Source organism: Cannabis sativa, chromosome 3 (genome assembly GCF_029168945.1).
Source record: "Cannabis sativa cultivar Pink pepper isolate KNU-18-1 chromosome 3, ASM2916894v1, whole genome shotgun sequence".
Taxonomy (NCBI): domain Eukaryota; kingdom Viridiplantae; phylum Streptophyta; class Magnoliopsida; order Rosales; family Cannabaceae; genus Cannabis; species Cannabis sativa.
In genome coordinates, this window is record NC_083603.1 from 40,152,581 (window position 1) to 40,180,367 (window position 27,787).

Consider the following 27,787-nt stretch of genomic DNA (forward strand, 5'->3'; position numbering starts at 1 on the left):
AAGACCCAGCTCATGACCCGGCACCGGAAATGGAACCAGACTAGGACCCGAAATCGGGATCTGGATCTGGACCTAGGGCTTGGACAATACCGTAGTCGGTGTCTGGATTTGGGACCCAGCCTTGGACCCGAACCTTGACAAGGACCCAAACCCACACTCGGACCTGAACCCAGTCCCAAACCCAAAAGTGGCCTTAACCTGTACACTGTGACCCAAAATTGGAACCAAAACTGGGAGTTGATTGGGACTGGAACTAGGACTTGGACTTGGAATCATAACTGAAATTGGAACTAGATCGAAAACCGTAACCAAACCAGGACCCAGACTCCAAATCAGACCTAGACCCAAATTGGGACCCGGACCCGGATCCCAACCCAAACCTGGACTCGGGACCCGAACCCGAACCTGAACTCAGACTCAAACATGGAACCAGGCTAGGGAAAAAGAACTAGGGTCCGGACCTAGAACTGCACCCCAGCCTCAATCCCGAACCCAAACTCAGAAATGGGACATGGGTTCTGAACCAGAAGCAGACATAGACCCGTGACAGTGATCAAGATCTTGACTTGGGATACGCGTAACAGGGCCTGGAATCGACCAATAGTCGGTGTCTAGATCTTGGACTCAAACTAGGACAATAACCCAGACGAGGAACCAAACTCGAACCTAGACCTAGACCTGGGACCCAAAATTAGAACCTGAAAAAGAATCGTCGAACCAGGACCCTAGAACAAGACTAGGACTGTGACCAGGACTTGAACCTAGACCTACAACTGAACACAGACCTAGCCTCAGACCCAAATTGAGACTGGAACTCGGGCACGGACACAGTCGTGTACCCAAAACAGAATTGAGACCCGGACCTAGACCTAAATCTGGGACGCGATCCCAAACAAAGACTTGGACCTAGATAGTGATCTGGATATGAACTTTGACTCGGACCAATACCCAGACTGGGATCGAAATGCTGGACCTAGATCTGGACTGAGATCTGGACCCAGACACAAACTTGGACCCGCACTCAGACCCGAACTTGGACCTGGAGCCGAACCTTGACGCATCAGACTAGGACTCGAACTCCGACCCGAACTCAAACCCAAACTCGATCTCAAAATTGCAAATGGAACTAGAACAAAACTAGGACTAGGACCAGGATCAAGTCCTAAACCCAAACCTGCACCCAGATTAAAACCCAGACGGAGACCTAAACCCGAACCGAAACAAGGACTCGAACCCGAACCTAGATCGGGACCCAAACCCACACAATATCTGGGACCTGGACCCAGAATCAGGATAGGGACCCGAGAAACAGAACTAGGACCGGGTAGTGTTGTACATCAAACCGCTCAAACCACTCAAACCGCCCGCACCGCAAAAAAAAAATGGGGTTTGAAATTCTTCGCGGTGCGGGTGCGGTTTGAATTTTTCCCTAACCGCGCAGTGCAGTGCAGTTTGAGGTTTTGAATTAATAAACCGCGATTCAAACCGCACCGCATTGCATGTTTTAAAATTTAAATTTTTACATTTATTTAATTAAGCCCATACATATGAGCCCAACCCAACCCTATAAATCTTAGGGCAAAATCCATAACTCCTCACAAGCCCTCTCTTCTTAGCAACAAACCCAAGCCCATACATGTGTATTGAAATTTGGAGTAAGAACTTTGTGTTTGTTTTATTTTTAATCTATTGCTGAAAGTATGTTAGTTGTATATTTATATTGTTGTTGGAATTTAATTAGTTTCAAGTTTGTTATTTTGATTTAGGTGTGTTGTTGAAACTTTAAAAACATTACTGACTTATTGTTGTTGTTATAACTTTTATTAGTCTCAAGTTTGTTGTATTTTCTTAAGTATTTTGGAATAATATACTAATAATAGTTTAATTATTTTATGATGATTTCCAAAAAAAAAATTGTGATAGTTCAAACCGCAAGAAACCGCACCGCATCATTTTTTGCGGTACAGTTTTTACGGTTTTTTAGTATCGCGGTGCGGGTGGGGTTTGGAAAATTGGAAAAACCGCATGTGCGGCTTGGTTTGAAAAAATGTTTAAAAACCGCACCACCCGAACCGCGAACACCCCTACGACATGGACCTAGTACTCGACCCAGACCTGAACTTTAACCTAGGACCCAGCTCGTGACCCGGCACAAGAAATGGAACCAGACTGGGACCCGAGGTTGGGATCCGGATCTGGACCCACGGAGTGGACACAACCCATAGTTGGTGTCTTGATTTAGGAACCAGTACTAGGCCCGAAACCTGACAAGGACCCAAACCCACACCCGAACCTGAACCTAGTTCGAAACCCAAAAGTGGACCCGAACCCGTACCCTGTGACCCAAAATTGGAACCAAAACCGGAAGTTGACCAGGACTGGAACTAGGACTTGGACATGGAGTGATACCTGAAATTGAACCTAGATCTAGAACCGTAACCGGACCAAAACCCAGACTCCAAATCAGACCTACACCCGAATTGGGAGCCGCTCCCGGATCTCAACCCAAAACTGGACTCGGGACCCGCACCGGAACTTGAACTCAGACCGAAACATGGAACTAGGCTAGGGACAAAGAACCAAGGTCGGGACCTAGAACCGCACCCCAGTCTCGATCCCGAACTCAAATTCAAAAATGGGACCTGGGACCTGAACCAAAACCAGACCGAGACCCGTGACAATGATCCTGATCTTGACTCGAGATTCGGGTAACGGGGCGTGGAATAGACTAGTAGTCGGTGTCTAGATCTGGGACTCAAACTAGGACCAGAAGCCAGATGAAGAACATAACCCGAACCCAGACCTAGACCTGGGACCCTAAATTAGAACAAGAGCAAGAATCGCAGAACCAAGACCCTAGAACAAGACTAGGACCGCGACCAGGACCCGGACCAAGACCTAAAACCGAACACAGGCCTAGCCTCAAACCCAAAGTGAGATTGGAACTTGGGCCCGACACGGTCGTGTACCCAGAACGGAACTGAGACCAGGATCTGGACCTAAATCTGGCACCCGATCCCAAACACAGACTTGGCCCTAAATAGGGATCCGGATACGAACCTTGACTAGGACCAAGACCAAGACTGGGATCAAAATGTTTGACCTAGATTTCGACCGAGATCCTGACCCAGACCCAAACTTGCACTCGGGACCCCAACTTGGACCTCGACCCGAACCTAGACCCAATCGTGGTTCAGACTTGGACACAAACCCGGACACAGACTTGGACCCGAACACAAACCCACACCTGGATCAGAATTAAGGACTTAGACCAACAATTTAATCCAGACTCAGATCGAGATTGGAGCTTAGGAATCAGACCCAACCTAGACCAGGACCCAGGACGCGAACCCACACCCGGAGCCTGATCTGGACCTAGACTAAAATCCAGACCAAAACCCAAACTCAAACTCAGAATCGCAAATGGAACTAGAACCGAACTAGGACTACGACAAGGACCAAGACCTAGACCCGAATTGGGAGCCAGACCCGGATCCCAAACCAAACCTGGACTCGGGATCCGAACCTGAACCTGAACTCAGACCATAACATGGAACCAGACTAGGTACACAGAACTAGGGTCGGTAGCAAGAACCGCACCCCAGTCTCAATCCCGATCCCAAACTCGGAAATGGGACCTGGCACCTCACCAGAACTACACCAAGACCCGTGACTGTGATCTAGATCTTGACTCGGGATTCAGGTAACGGGGCTTGGAACAGACCAGTAGTCGGTGTCTACATCCGGAACTCAGACTAGGACTAGAACCAAGACGAAGAACCAAACCCGAACCCAGACCTAGGCCCGGGACCCAAAATTAGTACCTGAACAAGAATCGCCGAACCAGGACCCTAGAAAAAGACTAGGACCGTGACTAGGACCCGCACCCTGACCTAGAACCGAACACAAACCTAGCCTCAAACCCAAACTGAGACTGGAACTCGGGCCTGGACACGGTCGTGTACCCAGAACGGAACTGAGAGCCGGACCTGGACCTAAATCTGGGACCCGATCCCAAACACAGACTTGCACCTAGATATGGACCCAGATACGAACCTTGACTAGGACCAAGACCCGGACTGGGATCAAAATGCTGGACCAGATGTGGACCGAGCTCTTCACCCAGACCCAAACTTGGAACCGCACTCCGGAGCCGAACTTGGACCTGGACCCGAACCTAGACCCAGATCGGGGACCAAACTTGGAGACGGACCCGGACACAGACACAAACCCGAACTCCAACCCAGACTAGGATCAGAACCAACGACTTAGACCCAGAACTGAATCTAGACTCAGATCGAGATTGGAACTTGGGACTCGGACCCAACGTAGACCAAGACCCAGGACAAGAACCCACACCTGGAGACTGATCTGGACCTAGAATGAAATCTAGACACGAACCCAAAATTCAGACCAGGACTCGAACTCCGACCCGAACTCAAACCCAAACTTGAACTCAAAATCGCAAATGGAACTAGAACCGAACTAGGACTAGGACGAGGACCAGGACCTAAACAAAAACCCGAACCCATATCAAAACCCAGACGGAGACCTAAACCCAAACCGAGACTAGGACTCAAACCAGAACCTAGACCGGGACCCGAACCCACACAATAACCGGGACCTGGACCCAGAATCATGATAGGGACTTGGGAAACAGAACTAGGACTGGGACCTAGTACCTGACCCGGACTCGAACTTGAACCTCGGACCCAGCTCGTGACCCGGCACCAGAATTGGAACCAAACTGCGACCCGAGATGGGATCCGGATCTGGACCCAGTGCTTGGACAAAACAAGTAGTCGGTGTTTGGATTTGGGACCCAGCCCTAGACCCGAACCCTTACAAGGAGTCGAACCCACACTCGGACCAGAACTGAGTCCTAAACCCAAAAGTGGACCCGAACCAATACTCTGTGACCCCAAATTTGAACCAAAACTGGTAGTTGACCGGGACTGGAACTAGGACTTGGACTTGGAATCATAACTAAAAGTGGATCTAGACCCATAACGTTAACCGGACCAGGACCCGGACTACAAATCAGACCTAGACCCGAATAGGGAGCCGGACCTGGATCCCAAACAAAACCTGGACTCCAGACCCGAACCCGAACCTGAACTCAAACCCAAACATTGAACCAGACTAGGGACACAGAACTAGGTTCGGGACCTAAAACCGTACCCCAGTCTTGATCCCAAACCCAAACTCAGAATTGGGACCTGGGACCTGAACCAGAACCAGACCGAGACCCGTGACAGTGATCTAGATCTTGACTCAGGATTCAGGTAACGGGGCCTGGAACACACCACCATTCGGTGTCTAGATCTGGGACTCAGCCTAGGGACAGAACCCAGACGAAGAACCAAACCCAAACCCAGACCTAGAACTGGTAACCAAAACTAGAACCTGAACAAGAATCGCCGAATCAAGACCCTAGAAACCGTGACCAGGACCCAAACCCAGACATAGAACCGAACACAGACCTACCCTGAGACCCAAACAGAGACTGGAACTCGAGCCCGGACACGGTCGTGTACCCAGAACGAAACAGAGACCTGGACCTGGACCTAAATCTGGCACCCGATCCCAAACATAGACTTGGACCCAGATAGGGGGATACGAACCTTGACTAGGATCAAGACCCAGACTGGGATCAAAACGCTTGACAAGATCTGTACCGAGATCTTGACCTAAATCTGGGACACGATCCCAAACACAGACTTGGACCTAGATAGGCATCTAGATAAGAACCTGGACTCGGACCAAGACCCAGACTGGGATCGAAATGGTTGACTTGGATCTAGACCTAGATCTTGACCCAGACCCAAACTTTGACCCGCACTCGGGACCCCAAGTTGGACCTGGACCCGAACCTAGACCCAGATCGGGGTCCAGACCTGGACACAAAACCCGGACAAAGACTTGGACCCGAACTCAAACCCACACGTAGAGTCGGACCTAAAGCTAGACCGGACCCGGACCCAAACTCGAACCCTGTCCAGGATCAGAACCAAGGACTTATACCTAGAACTGAATCCAGACTCGGATCGGGATTGGAACTTGGGACTTGGACAAACCCTTGACCAAGACCCAGGACGCGAACCCACACCCGGAGCTTGATCTGGACCTAGACTGAAATCCGGACCCAAACCCAAACTCAGACCAGGACTCGAACTCTGACACGAACTCAAACCCAAACTCGAACTCAGAATCGCAAATGGAACTAGAACTTAACTAGGACCAGGACCAGGACCTAAACCCAAACCCGAACCCAGATCAAAACCCAGACAGAGACCTAAACTCGAACCGAGACTAGGACTCGAAACCGAACCTAGACCGGGACCCAAACCCACAGAAAAACTGGGACTTGGTGTTGGAATTTATTTTACCAGAATCTTAGATCTACTCACAAGTATGTTTATTAACACCCTAAATATGAACTTTCTAAAACGATGAAATAAACACATATAAAGTTAAAGAAACCTTACATTGGGTGCAGCAGAATCATATGACTCCTTCCGTTCAGATATCTAGCCCTTGATTCCTTTCTGCAGCAGAGCATTATCAATATCTGAACCTGGATCTCTTTCTCTGAATCTTTGATGCTGAAACTCCTTTTGCTGAATGTCTTTCTTCACGATCTTCCTCACTATGATTGAGGTATCACTTGCTGTGTGTGGGCACTACTCATACATTAAGGATTTCGAAATTTGAGAGGGAAGAAAGAGAGAGTGGGTTCGGCCAAAGATAGGGAGAGAGAAGGCTCAGGTTTTTCTGATTCAGAAAGTGTCAGAAGAAAAGTCACTTTTTCCTCAAGCCTTCACTATCTATTTATATCATTCCACTAGGGTTAGGTTTGAATTATCTGGCATTAAAATAATGAAAATATCAGAGGGAAAAACCCTACAAAAGTGGCCGGCCATGCAAGGTGGATTTGGGCCTCACTTTTGCAATTTTGCAGTTTTACCTTTTCTGCATCTGATTTTCTCAAAAATGCCAATTTTATAATTCAACCATTTAAATGCCAATTCTAACTATTTAATAACTATAAATAATTATTAAATAATATTGTCATTTATCATATTTATTAATTGAACCATACAAAGTATCATAATTAACAAATATGCCCCTACAACTCTTTCTTTACAATTTCGCCCTTACTTAGTGAAAAATTCACAAATAGACATAGTCTAATTTGAGAATTATAATTGATTAATCAAAACCAATTACATGAGTCTAACAAGCAATATTATCTCAACTAGTGCGGGGACCATGGGTCTATATAACCGAGCTTCCAATAAGTAGATCAAGAATTTAGCACTAAAATTCACTAACTTATTAATTCTTCGTTGAATCCACGCATAGAACTTCGAATTGCACTCTCAGTATATAGAATGCTCTATATGTTCCACCACTATACACATCATTAGTTATCTATTGTTATAATCCTAATGTGATCAATGATCCTCTATATGAATGATCTACACTGTAAAGGGATTAGATTACCGTAACACCCTACTATGTATTTTATCCTTAAAACACTTGACCCCGTATAAATGATATTTCAGCTTATGTGAAATGAGTACTCCACCATTTATGTTCGTTTGGTCAAGCTCGAAGGAGATCATCCTTTGCTTACTATTCGCCAAATAGAAGCTATAGATTCCATGTTTATTCTAGCGCTCCCACTCAATTGCACTACCGTGTTCCCAAAATGTACGTATCACCCTGACCTAAAAGTAGGCATAACTAACAAATCAAAGAACACGAATAGCCTCTCGAGATTGAGCGTAATCATATCAGGATTAAGATCATTTGATCTAGGATCAACTAGGTGATATTGACTTGAATAGATATTACGGTAAGTTTAATAAATCTAAGTCAAAGTTCAATATCGGTCCCTTCCGATGCATACTCCATGCATCCAACCTGAGCTTTACTTTAACCAATGCTCTGGAAAGAACATAGCACTTCTCCAAATGCCGAAGAACTCGTTGTAGATTATCATATCAGTAAAACCCTATGTCTGATAAATCTAGGAAACTTTATTCACATAGTCATGTTTACTTTCCAATTTGTTGACGGCACAATAAACAGGATTAAGTATGTGAAAAGGGTTTCAGATGAATTTATACATTATGTACATATAATAATGAAATAAATCATGTGAACCATGCAACATTAAATGTTATTTCTGATCTATATTAATAAGTAAATGTGATTATATTGAAATGAGTTTTATTTAGGGCATAAAACCCAACACTTGGACCCAGAATAAGGATAGGTACTTGGGAAACAGAACTAGGACCGGGTCCTAGTACCCGACCCAGACACGAACTTGAACATAGGATCCAGCATGTGAGTTGACACCAGAAATGGAACCGGACTGGGACCTGAGATTGGTATCCAGATCTGGACCCACGGCTTGGATAAAACCCGTAGTCGGTGTCTGGATTTGGGACCCTGCCCTGGACACGAACCCTGACGAGGACGCGAACCCACACCCAGACCTGAACCAAGTCCCAAACCCAAAAGTGGACCTGAACCCGTAACCTGTGACCCAAAATTGGAACCAAAACCAGAAGTTGACCCGGACTGGAACTAGGACTTGGACTAGGAATCATAACTGAAATTGGACCTAGATCAAGAACCATAACCGAGACTGTGACCGGGACTCCAAATAAGACCTAGACCCGAATTAGGAGCCGGACCCGGTTCCAAACCCAAACCTGGACTTAGGACCCGAACCCGAACCTGAACTCAGACCCAAACATGGAACCATACTAGGGACACATAACCAGGGTCGGGACCTAGAACCACACCCTAGTCTCGATTCCGAACCCAAACTCAGAAATTGGACACAGGACTGAACCGAGAACGTACCGAGAGCCATGACGATGATCGAGATCTTCACTTAGGATTCGGGTAAAGGGGCCTGGAACAGACCAGTAGTTGGTGTCTAGATCTTGGACTAAGAATAGGACCAGAACCCAGACGAAGAACCAAACCCGAACCCAGACCTAGACCTGGGACCAAAAATTAGAACCTGAATAAGAATCGCCAAACCAGGACCCTAGAACAAGACTAGGATCGTGACCATGACCTGCACCCAGACGTAGAACCGAACACATACCTAGCCTCAGACCCAAATTGAGAGTGGAACTCGGGCCCGGACACAGTCGTGTACCCAGACCGGAACTGAGACCCAAACCTGGACCTAGATCTTTGACCCGATCCCAAACACAGACTTGGACCTAGATAGGGATCCGAATAAGAACCAGGACTCGGACCAAGACCCAGACTCGGATCGAAATGCTGGACATAGATCTGGACCGAGATCCTGACCCCGACCCAAACTTGGACTCGCACTCAGGACCCCAACTTGGACCTAGACCCAAACCTAGAACCAAATCGGGGTCCACACTGCCACAAACCCGGACATAGACTCGGACCCGAACTCAAACCCACACCTAGAATCGGACCCAAACCAAACCAGGATCAGAACAAAGGACTCAGACCCAGAACTGAATCCAGACTCAGATCGGGATTGGAACTTTGGACTTTGGCCCAACCTAGACCAAGACCCAGAACGTGAACCCACACCCGGAGCCTGATCTAGTCCTAGACTTAAATCCATACAGAATCGAAAGTCAGACCAGAACTCAAACTCCGATCTGAACTCAAACTCAAACTCGAACTAAGAATCGCAAATGGAACCAAACAAGGAACAAGACTAGGGACACAGAACTAGGGTCAGGACCTAGAACCGCACCCCAATCTCGATCCCAAAGCCAAACTCAGAAATGCGACCTGGGACCTGAACCAGAACCAGACCGAGACAAGTGACAGTGATCCAGATCTTGACTTAGGATTCGGGTAACGGGAAATGGAACAGACCAGTAGTCGATGTCTAGATCTGGGACTCAGACTAGGACCAGAACCCAGACGAAGAACCAAACCCGAACCCAAACCTAGACCTAGGAGCCAAAATTAGAACTTAAACAAGAATTGTCGAACCAGGACCCTAGAACAAGACTAAGACCGTGACCAAGACCCGGACCCAGACCTAGAACCAAACACAGACTAGCCTCAGACCCAAACTAAGACTTGAACTCGGACCTAAACAATATCCCAAACCCAAAAGTGGACAAGAACCCGTACCTTGTGACCGAAAATTGGAACCAAAACTGGAAGTTGACCGGGACTGGAACTAGCACTTGGACTTGGAATCAAAACTGAAATTGGACCTAGATCTAGAGCCGTAACAGGACAAGGACCCGAACTCCAAATCCGACCTAGACCCAAATTGGGAGCCGGACCCAGATCGCCACTGAAACCTGGACTTGGGACCCGAACGCGAACCTTAACTCAGACCCAAACCAGACTAGGGACACAGAACCAGGGTCAGGACCTAGAACCGCACCCTAGTGTGGATCTTGAACCCAAACTTAGAAACGGGACCTGGGACCTGAACCAGAACCAGACCGACACCCGTGACAATGATCCAGATCTTGACTCGTGATTTGGGTAACGGGGCCTTTAACAGACCAGTAGTCGGTGTCTAGATCTGGGACTCAGACTAGGACAAAAACACAGACGAAGAATTAAACCCGAACCCAGACCTAGACCTGGTACCCAAAATAAGAACCTGAACAAGAATCGCCGAACAAGGACCCTAGAACAAGACTAGGACCGTGACTAGGACCCGGACCCAGACGTAGAACCGAACACAGACATAACCTCAGACCCCAACTGAGACTGGAACTCGGTCTCGGACACGGTCGTGTACCCAGACCGGAACTGAGACCTGGACCTGGACCTAAATTTCGAACACGATCCCAAACACAGACTAGGACATAGATAGGGATTCGGATATGAACCTGGAGATGGACCAAGACCAAGACTGGGATCGAAATGCTGGACCTAGATCTGGACCGAGATCCTGACGAAGAAGAAAACTTGGACCCGCATTCGGACCCGAACTTGGACCTTGACCCTTACCTAGAGCCAGATCGGGGTACAGACCTGGACACAAACACGGACACAGACTCCGACCCGAACTAAAACCCGCACCTAGAATAAGACCCAAAGTTAGACCTTGACCTGGACCCAAACTCTAACCCAAACCAGGGTCAGAACCAAGGATTTAGACCCAGAACTGAATGCAGACTCAAATCGGGATTGGAACCTGGGACTCAGACCCAACATAGACCAAGACCCAGGACGCGAACCCACACCCTGTGCCTGATCAGGACCTAGACTAAAATCTGGACCGAAACCCAAACTCGGACCACGACTCGAACTCCGACCGAACTTAAACCCAAACTCGAATAAAGAATCGCAAATGGAACTAGAACCGAAGTAGGACTAGGACTAGGACCAGGACCTAAACCCAAACCCGAACCGAGATCAAAACTCAGACAGAGACCAAAACCCGAACCGAGACTAGGACTTGAACCCGAACCTAGAACGAGACACAAACCCACAAAATAACCGGGACCTAGATCCAGAATCAGGATAGTGACCTGGGAAACAGAACTGGGACCGGGACATAGTACCCAACCCAGACCCGAACTTGAACCTAGGACCCGGCTCATGACCTGGCACAAGAAATGGAACCAGACTGCGACTCGAGATTGGGATCCAGATTTGGACCCAGGGCTTGGACAAAACCTGTAGTGGGTGTCTGGATTTGGAACCCAGCCCTGGACCCCAACCCTGACAAGGATCCGAACCCTCACTCGGACATGAACCAAGTCCCAAACACAAATGTGGACCCGAGCCCGTACCCTGTGACCCCAAATTGGAACAAAAACAGGAAGTTGACCGGGACTGGAACTAGGACTTGGACTTGGAATCATAACTGAAATTGGACCTAGATCCCGAACCGTAACCGGGCCAGGACCCGAACTCCAAATCAGACATAGACCCAAATTGGGAGCCGTACAAGATCCCAACCCAAACCTCGACCCGAACCCGAAGCTGAACTCAGACCCAAACATGGAACCAGACTAGGGACACAGAACCATGGTCCGGACCTAGAACCGCACCCTAGTCTCGATCCCGAACCCAAACTCAGAAATGGGACCTGGGACCTGAACCAGAACCAGACCGAGACCCGTGATAGTGATCTAGATCTTGACTCGGGATTCCGGTAACGGGGCCTAGAACAGACTAGTGGTCAGTGTATAGATCTGGGACTCAGACTAGGACCAGAACCGAGGCGAAGAACCAAACCCGAACCCAGACTTAGACCTGGGACCCAAAATTAGAACATGAACAAGGATCGCAGAACCAGGACCCTAGAACAAGACAAGGACTGTGACCAGGACCCGGACCAAGACCTAGAACCGAACACAGACCTAGCCTCACACCCAAATTGAGACTGGAACTCTGGCCCAAACAAGGTCGTGTACCCAGACCGAAACTGAGACCCAGACTTTGACCTAAATCTGGGACCCGATCCCTAACACAGACTTGGACATAGATAGGGATCCGGATATGAACTTGGACTCGGACCAAGAACCAGACTGGGATCGAAATGCTGGACCTAGATCTGTACCGAGATGCTGACAAAGACCAAACTTGGACGCGCACTTGGGACCCGAACTTGTACCTGGACCCGAACCTAGACCCAGATCGGGGTCCAGACCTGGACACAAACACGGACACAGACTCTGACCCGAACTCAAACCCACACCTAGAATTAGAAGCAAAGCTAGACCTGGACCCGGACCAAAACTCGAACCTAGACCAGGATCAGAACCAAGGACTTAGACCCAGAATTGACTCCAAACTCAGATCCGGATTGGAACTTGGGACTCGTACCCAACGTAGACCAAGACCCAGGATGCGAACTTGGACTTAGTCTGAAATCCGGACCCGAACCCAAACTCAGACCAGGACTCGAACACCGACCCGAACTCAAACCCAAACTCGAAGTTAGAATCGCAATTGGAACTAGAACAGAACTAGGACTAGGACCAGGACCAGGAGCTAAACCCGAACCCGAACCCAGATCAAAACCCAGACTGAGATCTAAACCCGAACCGAGACTAGTACTCGAACCTGAACCTAGACCGTGACCAAAACTAACACAATAAACACAGACGTTGAAGTAGATAGGGATCTAGATACAAACTTGGACTCGGACCAAGACCCAGACTGGGATCGAAATGCTGGACCTAGATTTGGACCGAGATCCTGACCTAGACCAAAACTTGACACACACTCAGGACCCACACTTGGACATGGACCCGAACCTAGACCTAGATCGGGGTTTAGACGTGGACACAGACTCGGACCCGAACTCAAACCCACTCCTAGAATCAGACCCAAAGCTAGACCACGACCCGGACCCAAACTCAAACCTAGACCAGGATCACAACCAAGGACTTACACCCAAAACTGAATCCAGACTCAGATCGGGATTGGAATTTAGGACTCGGACCCAACCTAGACCAAGACCCAGGACGCGAACCCAAACTCAGACAAGGACTCAAACTCCGACCCGAACTCAAACCCAAACTCGAACTCAGATTCAAAAAGGGAACTAGAACCAAACTAGGACTAGGACCAGGACCAGGAACTAAACCCAAACCCGAACCGAGGTCAAAACCTGAACCTATACTAGGACTCAAACCCGAACCTAGACTAGGACTCAAACCCGAACCTAGACCGGGACCCAAACCCAAACTCAGACCAGGACTCGAACTCCGACCGAACTTAAACCCAAACTCGACCAGGACCAGGACCGAAACCCAAACCCAAACCCAGATCAAAACCCAGACAGAGACCTAAACCCGAACCGAGACTAAGACTCCAACTCGAACCTAGACCCAAATCCACACAATAACCGGGATCTGGATCTAGAATCAGGATAGGGACCTGGGAAATAGAACTAGGACCGGGGCATAGTACCCGACCCAAACCCGAACTTGAACCTAGGACCCAAACATGGAACCAGACTATTGACACAAAACCAGTGTCCGGACCTAGAACCGCACCCCATTCTCGATCTCGAACCCAAACTCAAAAAAGGGACTTGGGACCTGAACTTGAACCAGACCAAGAGCCGTGACAGTGATCGAGATCTTGACTCGGGATTCGGGTAACGGGGCCTGGAATAGACCAGTAGTCGGTGTCTAGATCTAGGACTCAGACTAGGACCAGAACCCAGGCGAAGAACCAAACTCGAACCCAGACCTAGACCTGGGACCCAAAATTAGAACCTGAACAAGAATCGCCGAACCAAGGCCCTAGAACAAGACTAGGACCATGATGAGGACCCGGACCCGCACGTGGAATCGGACACAGACATGCCTCAGACCCAAACTGAGACTGGAACGCAGGCCCGGACACGTTCGTGTACCCGAGCCGGAACATAGACCTAGACTTTGACTGAAATCTGGGACCCGATCCACAACAAAGACTTGGACCTAGATAGGGATCTGGATACGAACCTGGACTCGAACCAAGACCCAGAATGGGATCGAAATGGTGGACCTAAATCTTGACCGAGATCCTGACCAAGACCCAAACTTGGATCCGCTCTCGGAACCTGAACTTAGACCTGGACTCGAACCTAGACTTAGATCGGGGGTCCAGACCTGGACACAAATAAGGACACAAACTCCGACCCGAACTCAAATTCACACCTAGAATCAGACCCAAAGCTAGCCCAAGACCCGGACCAAAACTCGAACCCAGACTAGGTTCAGAACCAAGAACTTAGACCAGGAATTGAATCCAGACTCAGATCGGGATTAGAACTTGGGACTGAGACCAAACCTAGACAAAGACCTAGGACGCGAACTCCGACCCGAACTCAGACCCAAACTCGAACTAAGAATGGCAAATGGAACTAGGACTAGGACCAGGACCAGGACCTAAACCCAAACCCGAACCCAGATCAAAACCCAGACAGAGACCTAAACCCGAACCGAGACTAGGACTCGAACTCGAACATAGACCCAAACCCACACAATAACCGGGACCTAGATCTAGAATCAGGATAGTGACCTGGGAAACAGAACTACGACTGGGACATTGTACCCGACCCGAACCCGAACCTAGACTAGGACCCAAACCCACACAATAACTGGGACCTGGACCAAGAATCAGGATAGGGACCTGGGAAACAGAACTAGGACCGGGACCTAGTACCCGACCCAAACCCAAACATGAACCTAGGACCCAACTCATGACCCGGCACTGGAAATGGAACCAGACTAGGACCCGAAATTGGGATCTGGATCTGGACCTAGGGCTTGGACAAAACCGTAGTCGGTGTTTGGATTTGGGACCCAGCCTTGGACCCGAACCCTGACAAGGACCCGAACCCTCACTCAGACCTGAACCCAGTCCCAAACCCAAAAGTGGACCCGAACCCGTACCCTGTGACCCAAAAAATTGGAACCAAAACCGGAAGTTGACCGGGACTGGAACTAGGACTTGGACTTGGAATCATAACTGAAATTGGAACTAGATCCCCAACGGTAACCGGGCCAGGACGCGTACTCCAAATCAGACATAGACCCAAATTGGGAGCCAGACCCGGATCCCCACCCAAACCTGGACTCGGGACCCGAACCCGAAACTGAACTCAGACCCAAACATGGAACCAGACTAGGGACACAGAACCAGGGTCCGGACCTAGAACGCACCCCAGTCTCGATCCCGAACCCAAACTCAAAAATGGGACCTGGGACCTGAACCAGAACCAGACCGAGACCCGTGACAGTGATCCAGATCTTGACTCGGGATTCTGGTAATGGGGCCTAGAATAGACTAGTGCTCGCATATCTAGATCTGGGACTCAAACTAGGATAAGAACCGAGGCGAAGAACCAAACCCGAACCCAAACTTAGACCTGGGACCCAAAATTAGAACCTGAACAAGGATCGCAGAAACAGGACCCTAGAACAAGACAAGGAACGTGACCAGGACCCGGACCCAAACCTAGAACCGAACACAGACCTAGCCTCAGACCCAAACTGAGACTGAAACTCGGGCCCAGACAAGGTCGTGTACCCAGACGGAAACTGAGACCCGCACTTGGACCTAAATTTGGGACCCGATCCCCAACCCAGACTTGGACCTAGATAGGGATCCGGATACGAACTTGGACTCGGACCAAGAACCAGATTGGGATCGAAATGCTGGACCTAGATCTGTACCGAGATGCTGACCAAGACCCAAACTTAGACCTGCACTCGGGACCCGAACTTGGACCTGGACCCGAACCTAGACCCAGATCGGGGTCCAGACCTGGACACAAACACGGACACAAACTCCGACCCGAACTCAAACCCACACCAAGAATTAGACGCAAAGCTAGACCCGGAACAGGACCAAAACTCGAACCCACACCAGGAGCAGAATCAAGGACTTAGACCCAGAACTGAATCCAGACTCAAATCAGGATTGGAACTTGGGACTCGGACACTACCTAGAGCAAGACCCAGGATGCGATCCCACACCCGAAGCTTCATCTGGACTTAGTCTGAAATCTGGACCCGAACCCACACCCAGACCAGGACTCGAACTCTGACCCGAACTCAAACCCAAACTCGAAGTAAGAATTGCAAATGGAACTAGAACCGAGCTAGCACTAGGACAAGGTCAAGGAGCTAAACCCAAACCCGAACCCAGATCAAAACCCAGACAGGGATCTAAACCCGAACCGAGACTTGACTCGAACCCGAACCTAGACCGGGACCAAAATTCACACAATAACTTGGACCTAGATCCAGAATCAGGATAGTGACCTGGGAAACAGAACTACGACTGGGACATTGTACCCGACCCGAACCCGAACCTAGACTAGGACCCAAACCCACACAATAACTGGGACCTGGACCAAGAATCAGGATAGGGACCTGGGAAACAGAACTAGGACCGGGACCTAGTACCCGACCCAATCCCAAACATGAACCTAGGACCCAACTCATGACCCGGCACTGGAAATGGAACCAGACTAGGACCCGAAATTGGGATCTGGATCTGGACCTAGGGCTTGGACAAAACCGTAGTCGGTGTTTGGATTTGGGACCCAGCCTTGGACCCGAACCCTGACAAGGACCCGAACCCTCACTCAGACCTGAACCCAGTCCCAAACCCAAAAGTGGACCCGAACCCGTACCCTGTGACCCAAAAAATTGGAACCAAAACCGGAAGTTGACCGGGACTGGAACTAGGACTTGGACTTGGAATCATAACTGAAATTGGAACTAGATCCCCAACTGGCAAGACCGGGCCAGGACGCGTACTCCAAATCAGACATAGACCCAAATTGGGAGCCAGACCCGGATCCCCACCCAAACCTGGACTCGGGACCCGAACCCGAAACTGAACTCAGACCCAAACACGGAACCAGACTAGGGACACAGAACCAGGGTCCGGACCTAGAACGCACCCCAGTCTCGATCCCGAACCCAAACTCAAAAATGGGACCTGGGACCTGAACCAGAACCAGACCGAGACCCGTGACAGTGATCCAGATCTTGAATCGGGATTCTGGTAATGGGGCCTAGAATAGACTAGTGCTCAGTATCTAGATCTGGGACTCAAACTAGGATAAGAACCGAGGCGAAGAACCAAACCCGAACCCAAACTTAGACCTGGGACCCAAAATTAGAACCTGAACAAGGATCGCAGAAACAGGACCCTAGAACAAGACAAGGAACGTGACCAGGACCCGGACCCAAACCTAGAACCGAACACAGACCTAGCCTCAGACCCAAACTGAGACTGAAACTCGGGCCCAGACAAGGTCGTGTACCCAGACGGAAACTGAGACCCGCACTTGGACCTAAATTTGGGACCCGATCCCCAACCCAGACTTGGACCTAGATAGGGATCCGGATACGAACTTGGACTCGGACCAAGAACCAGATTGGGATCGAAATGCTGGACCTAGATCTGTACCGAGATGCTGACCAAGACCCAAACTTAGACCTGCACTCGGGACCCGAACTTGGACCTGGACCCGAACCTAGACCCAGATCGGGGTCCAGACCTGGACACAAACACGGACACAAACTCCGACCCGAACTCAAACCCACACCAAGAATTAGACGCAAAGCTAGACCCGGAACAGGACCAAAACTCGAATCCACACCAGGAGCAGAATCAAGGACTTAGACCCAGAACTGAATCCAGACTCAAATCAGGATTGGAACTTGGGACTCGGACACTACCTAGAGCAAGACCCAGGATGCGATCCCACACCCGAAGCTTCATCTGGACTTAGTCTGAAATCTGGACCCGAACCCACACCCAGACCAGGACTCGAACTCTGACCCGAACTCAAACCCAAACTCGAAGTAAGAATTGCAAATGGAACTAGAACCGAGCTAGCACTAGGACAAGGTCAAGGAGCTAAACCCAAACCCGAACCCAGATCAAAACCCAGACAGGGATCTAAACCCGAACCGAGACTTGACTCGAACCCGAACCTAGACCGGGACCAAAATTCACACAATAACTTGGACCTAGATCCAGAATCAGGATAGTGACCTGGGAAACAGAACTACGACTGGGACATTGTACCCGACCCGAACCCGAACCTAGACTAGGACCCAAACCCACACAATAACTGGGACCTGGACCAAGAATCAGGATAGGGACCTGGGAAACAGAACTAGGACCGGGACCTAGTACCCGACCCAAACCCAAACATGAACCTAGGACCCAACTCATGACCCGACACTGGAAATGGAACCAGACTAGGACCCGAAATTCGGGATCCGGATGCGGACCTGTGGCTTGGACAAAACCGTAGTCGGTGTTTGGATTTGGGACCCAGCCTTGGACCCGAACCCTGACAAGGACCCGAACCCTCACTCAGACCTGAACCCAGTCCCAAACCCAAAAGTGGACCCGAACCCGTACCCTGTGACCCAAAATTGGAACCAAAACCGGAAGTTGACCGGGACTGGAACTAGGACTTGGACTTGGAATCATAACTGAAATTGGAACTAGATCCCCAACGGTAACCGGGCCAGGACGCGTACTCCAAATCAGACATAGACCCAAATTGGGAGCCAGACCCGGATCCCCACCCAAACCTGGACTCGGGACCCGAACCCGAAACTGAACTCAGACCCAAACATGGAACCAGACTAGGGACACAGAACCAGGGTCCGGACCTAGAACGCACCCCAGTCTCGATCCCGAACCCAAACTCAAAAATGGGACCTGGGACCTGAACCAGAACCAGACCGAGACCCGTGACAGTGATCCAGATCTTGACTCGGGATTCTGGTAATGGGGCCTAGAATAGACTAGTGCTCAGTATCTAGATCTGGGACTCAAACTAGGATAAGAACCGAGGCGAAGAACCAAACCCGAACCCAAACTTAGACCTGGGACCCAAACTTAGAACCTGAACAAGGATCGCAGAAACAGGACCCTAGAACAAGACAAGGAACGTGACCAGGACCCGGACCCAAACCTAGAACCGAACACAGACCTAGCCTCAGACCCAAACTGAGACTGAAACTCGGGCCCAGACAAGGTCGTGTACCCAGACGGAAACTGAGACCCGCACTTGGACCTAAATTTGGGACCCGATCCCCAACCCAGACTTGGACCTAGATAGGGATCCGGATACGAACTTGGACTCGGACCAAGAACCAGATTGGGATCGAAATGCTGGACCTAGATCTGTACCGAGATGCTGACCAAGACCCAAACTTAGACCTGCACTCGGGACCCGAACTTGGACCTGGACCCGAACCTAGACCCAGATCGGGGTCCAGACCTGGACACAAACACGGACACAAACTCCGACCCGAACTCAAACCCACACCAAGAATTAGACGCAAAGCTAGACCCGGAACAGGACCAAAACTCGAACCCACACCAGGAGCAGAATCAAGGACTTAGACCCAGAACTGAATCCAGACTCAAATCAGGATTGGAACTTGGGACTCGGACACTACCTAGAGCAAGACCCAGGATGCGATCCCACACCCGAAGCTTCATCTGGACTTAGTCTGAAATCCGGGACCCGAACCCACACCCAGACCAGGACTCGAACTCTGACCCGAACTCAAACCCAAACTCGAAGTAAGAATTGCAAATGGAACTAGAACCGAGCTAGCACTAGGACAAGGTCAAGGAGCTAAACCCAAACCCGAACCCAGATCAAAACCCAGACAGGGATCTAAACCCGAACCGAGACTTGACTCGAACCCGAACCTAGACCGGGACCAAAATTCACACAATAACTTGGACCTAGATCCAGAATCAGGATAGTGACCTGGGAAACAGAACTACGACTGGGACATTGTACCCGACCCGAACCCGAACCTAGACTAGGACCCAAACCCACACAATAACTGGGACCTTGACCAAGAATCAGGATAGGGACCTGGGAAACAGAACTAGGAACGGGACCTAGTACCCGACCCAAACCCAAACATGAACCTAGGACCCAACTCATGACCCGGCACTGGAAATGGAACCAGACTAGGACCCGAAATTGGGATCTGGATCTGGACCTAGGGCTTGGACAAAACCGTAGTCGGTGTTTGGATTTGGGACCCAGCCTTGGACCCGAACCCTGACAAGGACCCGAACCCTCACTCAGACCTGAACCCAGTCCCAAACCCAAAAGTGGACCCGAACCCGTACCCTGTGACCCAAAATTGGAACCAAAACCGAAAGTTGACCGGGACTGGAACTAGGACTTGGACTTGGAATCATAACTGAAATTGGAACTAGATCCCCAACGATGGCAAGACCGGCCAGACGCGTACTCCAAATCAGACATAGACCCAAATTGGGAGCCAGACCCGGATCCCCACCCAAACTTGGACTCGGGACCCGAACCCGAAACTGAACTCAGACCCAAACATGGAACCAGACTAGGGACACAGAACCAGGGTCCGGACCTAGAACGCACCCCAGTCTCGATCCCGAACCCAAACTCAAAAATGGGACCTGGGACCTGAACCAGAACCAGACCGAGACCCGTGACAGTGATCCAGATCTTGACTCGGGATTCTGGTAATGGGGCCTAGAATAGACTAGTGCTCAGTATCTAGATCTGGGACTCAAACTAGGATAAGAACCGAGGCGAAGAACCAAACCCGAACCCAAACTTAGACCTGGGACCCAAAATTAGAACCTGAACAAGGATCGCAGAAACAGGACCCTAGAACAAGACAAGGAACGTGACCAGGACCCAGACCCAAACCTAGAACCGAACACAGACCTAGCCTCACACCCAAACTGAGACTGAAACTCGGGCCCAGACAAGGTCGTGTACCCAGACGGAAACTGAGACCCGCACTTGGACCTAAATTTGGGACCCGATCCCCAACCCAGACTTGGACCTAGATAGGGATCCGGATACGAACTTGGACTCGGACCAAGAACCAGATTGGGATCGAAATGCCGGACCTAGATGCGTGCGAGATGCCGACCAAGACCCAAACTTAGACACCGCACTCGGGACCCGAACTTGGACCTGGACCCGAACCTAGACCCAGATCGGGGTCCAGACCTGGACACAAACACGGACACAAACTCTGACCCGAACTCAAACCCACACCAAGAATTAGACGCAAAGCTAGACCCGGAACAGGACCAAAACTCGAACCCACACCAGGAGCAGAATCAAGGACTTAGACCCAGAACTGAATCCAGACTCAAATCAGGATTGGAACTTGGGACTCGGACACTACCTAGAGCAAGACCCAGGATGCGATCCCACACCCGAAGCTTCATCTGGACTTAGTCTGAAATCTGGACCCGAACCCACACCCAGACCAGGACTCGAACTCTGACCCGAACTCAAACCCAAACTCGAAGTAAGAATTGCAAATGGAACTAGACCCGAGCTAGCACTAGGACAAGGTCAAGGAGCTAAACCCAAACCCGAACCCAGATCAAAACCCAGACAGGGATCTAAACCCGAACCGAGACTTGACTCGAACCCGAACCTAGACCGGGACCAAAATTCACACAATAACTTGGACCTAGATCCAGAATCAGGATAGTGACCTGGGAAACAGAACTACGACTGGGACATTGTACCCGACCCGAACCCGAACCTAGACTAGGACCCAAACCCACACAATAACTGGGACCTGGACCAAGAATCAGGATAGGGACCTGGGAAACAGAACTAGGACCGGGACCTAGTACCCGACCCAAACCCAAACATGAACCTAGGACCCAACTCATGACCCGGCACTGGAAATGGAACCAGACTAGGACCCGAAATTGGGATCTGGATCTGGACCTAGGGCTTGGACAAAGCCGTAGTCGGTGTTTGGATTTGGGACACAGCCTTGGACCCGAACCTTGACAAGGACCCAAAACCACACTAGGACTTGAACCCAGTCCCAAACCCAAAAGTGGACCTGAACCTTTACACTGTGACCCAAAATTGGAAACAAAACCGAAAGTCGACTGGGACTGGAACTAGGACTTGGACTTGGAATCATAACTGAAATTGGAACTAGATCGAAAACCGCAACCAAACCAGGACCCAGACTCCAAATAAGACCTAGACCCGAGTGGGACCCGGACCCCGATCCCAACCCAAACCTGGAATCGGGACCCGAACCCGAACCTGAACTCAGACTCAAACATGGAACCAGGCTAGGGACAAAGAACTAGGGTCCGGACCTAGAACTGCACCCCAGCCTCTATCCCGAACCCAAACTCAGAAATGGGACATGGGTTCTGAACCAGAAGCAGACATAGACCCGTGACAATGATCAAGATCTTGACTTGGGATACGCGTAACAGGGCACAGGAACAGACCAATAGCTCGGTGTCTAGATCTTGGACTCAAACTAGGATAAGAACCGTGACGAGGAACAAACCCGAACCCAGACCTAGACTTGGGACCCAAAATTAGAACCTCAAAAAGAATCGTCGAACCAGGTTCCTAGAACAAGCCTAGGACTGTGACGAGGACTCGAACCTAGACCTAGAACTGAACACAGACCTAGCCTCAGACCCAAATTGAGACTGGAACTCGGGCACGGACACAGTCGTGTACCCAGAACAGAATTGAGACCCGGACCTGGACCTAAATCTGGGACGCGATCGCAAACACAGACTTGGTCCTAGATAGGGATGTGGATAGGAACTTGGACTCGTACCAATACCCAGACTGGGATCAAAATGCTGGACCTAGATCTGGACTGAGATCTTGACCAAGACCCAAACTTGGACCCGCACTCGGACCCGAACTTGGACCTGGAGCCGAACCTAGACGCATAAGACTAGGACTCGAACTCCGACCCGAACTCAAACCCAAACTCGATCTGAAAATTGCAAATGGAACTAGAACCAAACTAGGACTAGGACCAGGACCAAGTCCTAAACCCAAACCCGCACCTAGATCAAAACCCAGACGGAGACCTAAACCCGAACCGAGACTAGGACTCAAACCCGAACCTAGACCGGGACCCAAACCCACACAATATCTGGGACCTGGACCCAGAATCAGGATAGGGACCCGGGAAAAGAACTAGGAACGGGTAGTGTTGTACATCAAACCGCTCAAACCACTCAAACTTCCCGCACCGCAAAAAAAAATGGGGTTAGAAATTCTTCGCGGTGCGGTTGTAGTTTGAATTTTTCCCTAACCGCGCAGTGCAGTGCATTTTGAGGTTTTGAATTAATAAACCGTGATTCAAACTGCACCGCACTGCATGTTTTAAAATTTAAATTTTTATATTTATTTAATTAAGCCCATACATATGAGCCCAACCCAAGCCTATAAATCATAGGGCAAAATCCATAACTCTTCACAAACCCTTTCTTCTTAGCAACAAACCCAAGCCCATACATGTGTATTGAAATTTGGAGTAAGAACTTTGTGTTTGTTTTATTTTTAATCTATTGATGAAAGTATGTTAGTTGTACATTTATATTGTTGTTGGAATTTAATTAGTTTCAAGTTTGTTATTTTGATTTAGGTGTGTTGTTGAAACTTTAAAAACATTACTGACTTATTGTTGTTGTTATAACTTTTATTAGTCTCAAGTTTGTTGTATTTTCTTAAGTATTTTGGAATAATTATATTAATAATAGTTTAATTATTTTATGATGATTTCAAAAAAAATAAAATTGTGATAGTTCAAATCGCAAGAAACCGCACCGCATCATTTTTTGCGGTACAGTTTTTACGGTTTTTTAGTATCGCGGTGCGGCTGGGGTTTGGAAAATTTGAAAAACCGCATGTGCGGCTTGGTTTGAAAAATGTTTGGAAAAACCGACTGGGACCCGAGGTTGGGATCCGGATCTGGATCCACGGAGTGGACAAAACCCATAGTTGGTGTCTTGATTTAGGAACCAGTACTAGGCCCGAAACCTGACAAGGACCCAAACCCACACTCGAACCTGAACCTAGTCCCAGACCCAAAAGTGGACCCGAACCCGTACCCTGTGACCCAAAATTGGAACCAAAATCGGAAGTTGACCAGGACTGGAACTAGGACTTGCACTTGGAATGATACCTGAAATTGAACCTAGATCCAGAACCGTAATGGACCAAAACCCAGACTCCAAATCAGACCTACACCCGAATTGGGAGTCGCTCCCGGATCCCAACTCAAAACTGGACTCGGGACCCGCACCGGAACTTGAACTCAGACCCAAACATGGAACTAGGCTAGGGACAAAGAACCAAGGTCGGGACCTAGAACTGCACCCCAGTCTCGATCCCAAACACAAATTCAGAAATGGGACCTGGGACCTGAACCAGAACCAGATCGAGACCCGTGACAGTGATCCTGATCTTGACTCGATATTCGGGTAACGGGGCGTGGAATAGACCAGTAGTCGGTGTCTAGATCTGGGACTCAAACTAGGACCAGAACCCAGATGAAGAACCAAACCCGAACCCAGACCTAGACCTGGGACCCTAAATTAGAACAAGAACAAGAATCGCCAAACCAAGACCCTGTGAGCAAGACTAGGACCGTGACCAGGACCCAGACCAAGACCTAAAACCGAACACAGGCCTAGCCTCAGACCCAAACTGAGACTGGAACTCGGGCCCGACACGGTCGTGTACCCAGAACGGAACTGAGACCCGGATCTGGACCTAAATCTGGCACCCGATCCCAAACACAGACTTGGACCTAAATAGGGATCCGGATACGAACCTTGACTAGGACCAAGACCAAGACTGGGATCAAAATGTTGGACCTAGATTTAGACCGAGATCCTGACCCAGACCCAAACTTGCACTCGGGACCCCAACTTGGACCTCGACCCGAACCTAGACCCAATCGTGGTTCAGACTTGGACACAAACCCGGACACAGACTTGGACCCGAACACAAACCCACACCTGGATCAGAATTAAGGACTTAGACCAAGAATTTAATCCAGACTCAGATCGAGATTGGAGATTAGGAATCGGACCCAACCTAGACACGGACCCAGGACGAGAACCCACACCCGGAGCCTGATCTGGACCTAGACTAAAATCCAGACCCAAACCCAAACTCGAACTCAGAATCGCAAATGGAACTAGAACCGAACTAGGACTAGGACAAGGACCAAGACCTAGACCCGAATTGGGAGCCGGACCCGGATCCCAAACCAAACCTGGACTCGGGATCCGAACCTGAACCTGAACTCAGACCATAACATGGAACCAGACTAGGGACACAGAACTAGGGTCGGGAGCTAGAACCGTACCCCAGTCTCGATCCCGATCCCAAACTCGGAAATGGGACCTCGCACCTCACCAGAACTAGACCGAGACCCGTGACTGTGATCTAGATCTTGACTCGGGATTCAGGTAACGGGGCTTGGAACAGACCAGTAGTCGGTGTCTAGATCCAGAACTCAGACTAGGACTAGAACAGAGACGAAGAACCAAACCCGAACCCAGACCTAGACCTGGGACCCAAAATTAGTACCTGAACAAGAATCGCCGAACCAGGACCCTAGAAAAAGACTAGGACCGTGACTAGGACCCGCACCCTGACCTAGAACCGAACACAAACCTAGCCTCAAACTCAATTTGAGACTGGAACTCGGGCCTGGACACGGTCGTGTACCCAGGACGGAACTGACACCAGGACCTGGACCTAAATCTGGGACCCGATCCCAAACACAGATACGAACCTTGACTAGGACCAAGACCCAGAATGGGATCAAAATGCTGGACCGATGTGGACCAAGCTCTTGACCCAGACCCAAACTTGGACCCGCATTCCAGAGCCGAACTTGGACCTAGACCCGAACCTACACCCAGATCGGGGACCAAACTTGGAGACGGACCCGGACATAGACACGGACCCGAACTCCAACCCAGACTAGGATCAGAACCAATGACTTAGACCCAGAACTGAATCTAGACTCAGATCGAGATTGGAACTTGGGACTCGGACCCAACGTAGACCAAGACCCAGGACGAGAACCCACACCTGGAGCCTGATCTGGACCTAGAATGAAATCTAGACCCGAATCAAAAATTCAAACTAGGACTCGAACTCCGACCCGAACTCAAACCCAAACTTGAACTCAAAATCACAAATGGAACAAGAACCGAACTAGGACTAGGACTAGGACCAGGACCTAAACAAAAACTCGAACCCAGATCAAAACCCAGACGGAGACCTAAACCCGAACAGAGACTAGGACTCAAAACAGAACCTAGACCGGGACCCGAACCCACACAATAACCGGGACCTGGACATAGAATCATAATAGGGACCTGGGAAACAGAATTAGGACTGGGACCTAGTACCTGACCCAGACTCGAACTTGAACCTCGGACCCGGCTCGTCACCCGCACTGCACTTGGAACCGGATCGCGACCCGAGATGGGATACGGATCTGGACCCAGTGCTTGGACAAAACAAGTAGTCGGTGTTTGGATTTGGGACCCAGCCCTGGACCCGAACCCTGACAAGGAGTCGAACCCACACTCAGACCAAAACTGAGTCCTAAACCCAAAAGTGGACCTGAACCAATACTTTGTGACCCAAAATTTGAACCAAACCTGGTAGTTGACGGGATTGGAACTAGGACTTGGACTTGGAATCATAACTGAAAGTGGATCTAGATCCATAACGTTAACCTGGACTCCGTACCCGAACCCGAACCTGAACTCAAACCCAAACATTGAACAAGACTAGGGACACAGAACTAGGTTCGGGACCTAAAATCGTACCCCAGTCTCGATCCTAAACCCAAACTCAGAAATGGGACACAGGACCCGAACGAGAACCGAGCCGAGACCCGTGACAGTGATCTAGATCTAGACTCAGGATTCAGGTAACGGGCCTGGAACACACCACCATTCGGTGTCCAGATTTGGGACTCAGCCTAGGACCAGAACCCAGACAAAGAACCAAACCCGAACCCAGACCTAGACCTGGGAACCAAAACTAGAACCTGAACAAGAATCGCCAAACCAAGACTCTAGAAACCGTGACCAGGACCCGAACCCAGACAAAGAACCGAACACAGACCTAGCCTAAGACCCAAACAGATCGGAACTCGAGCCGAACACGGTCGTGTACCCGAACGGAACAGAGACCCGGACCTGGACCTAAATCTGGCACCCGATCCCAAACATAGACTTGGACCCAAATAGGGGGATACGAACCTGGACTAGGATCAAGACCAGACTGGGATCAAAACGCTGGACAAGATCTGTACCGAGATCTTGACCTAGACCCAAACTTCTACCCGCACTCGGCACCCGAACTTGGACCTGGATCCGAAAATAGGCCCAGATCGGGGTCCAGACCTAGACAGAAACCCGGACACAGACTCGGACTCAAACTCGAACC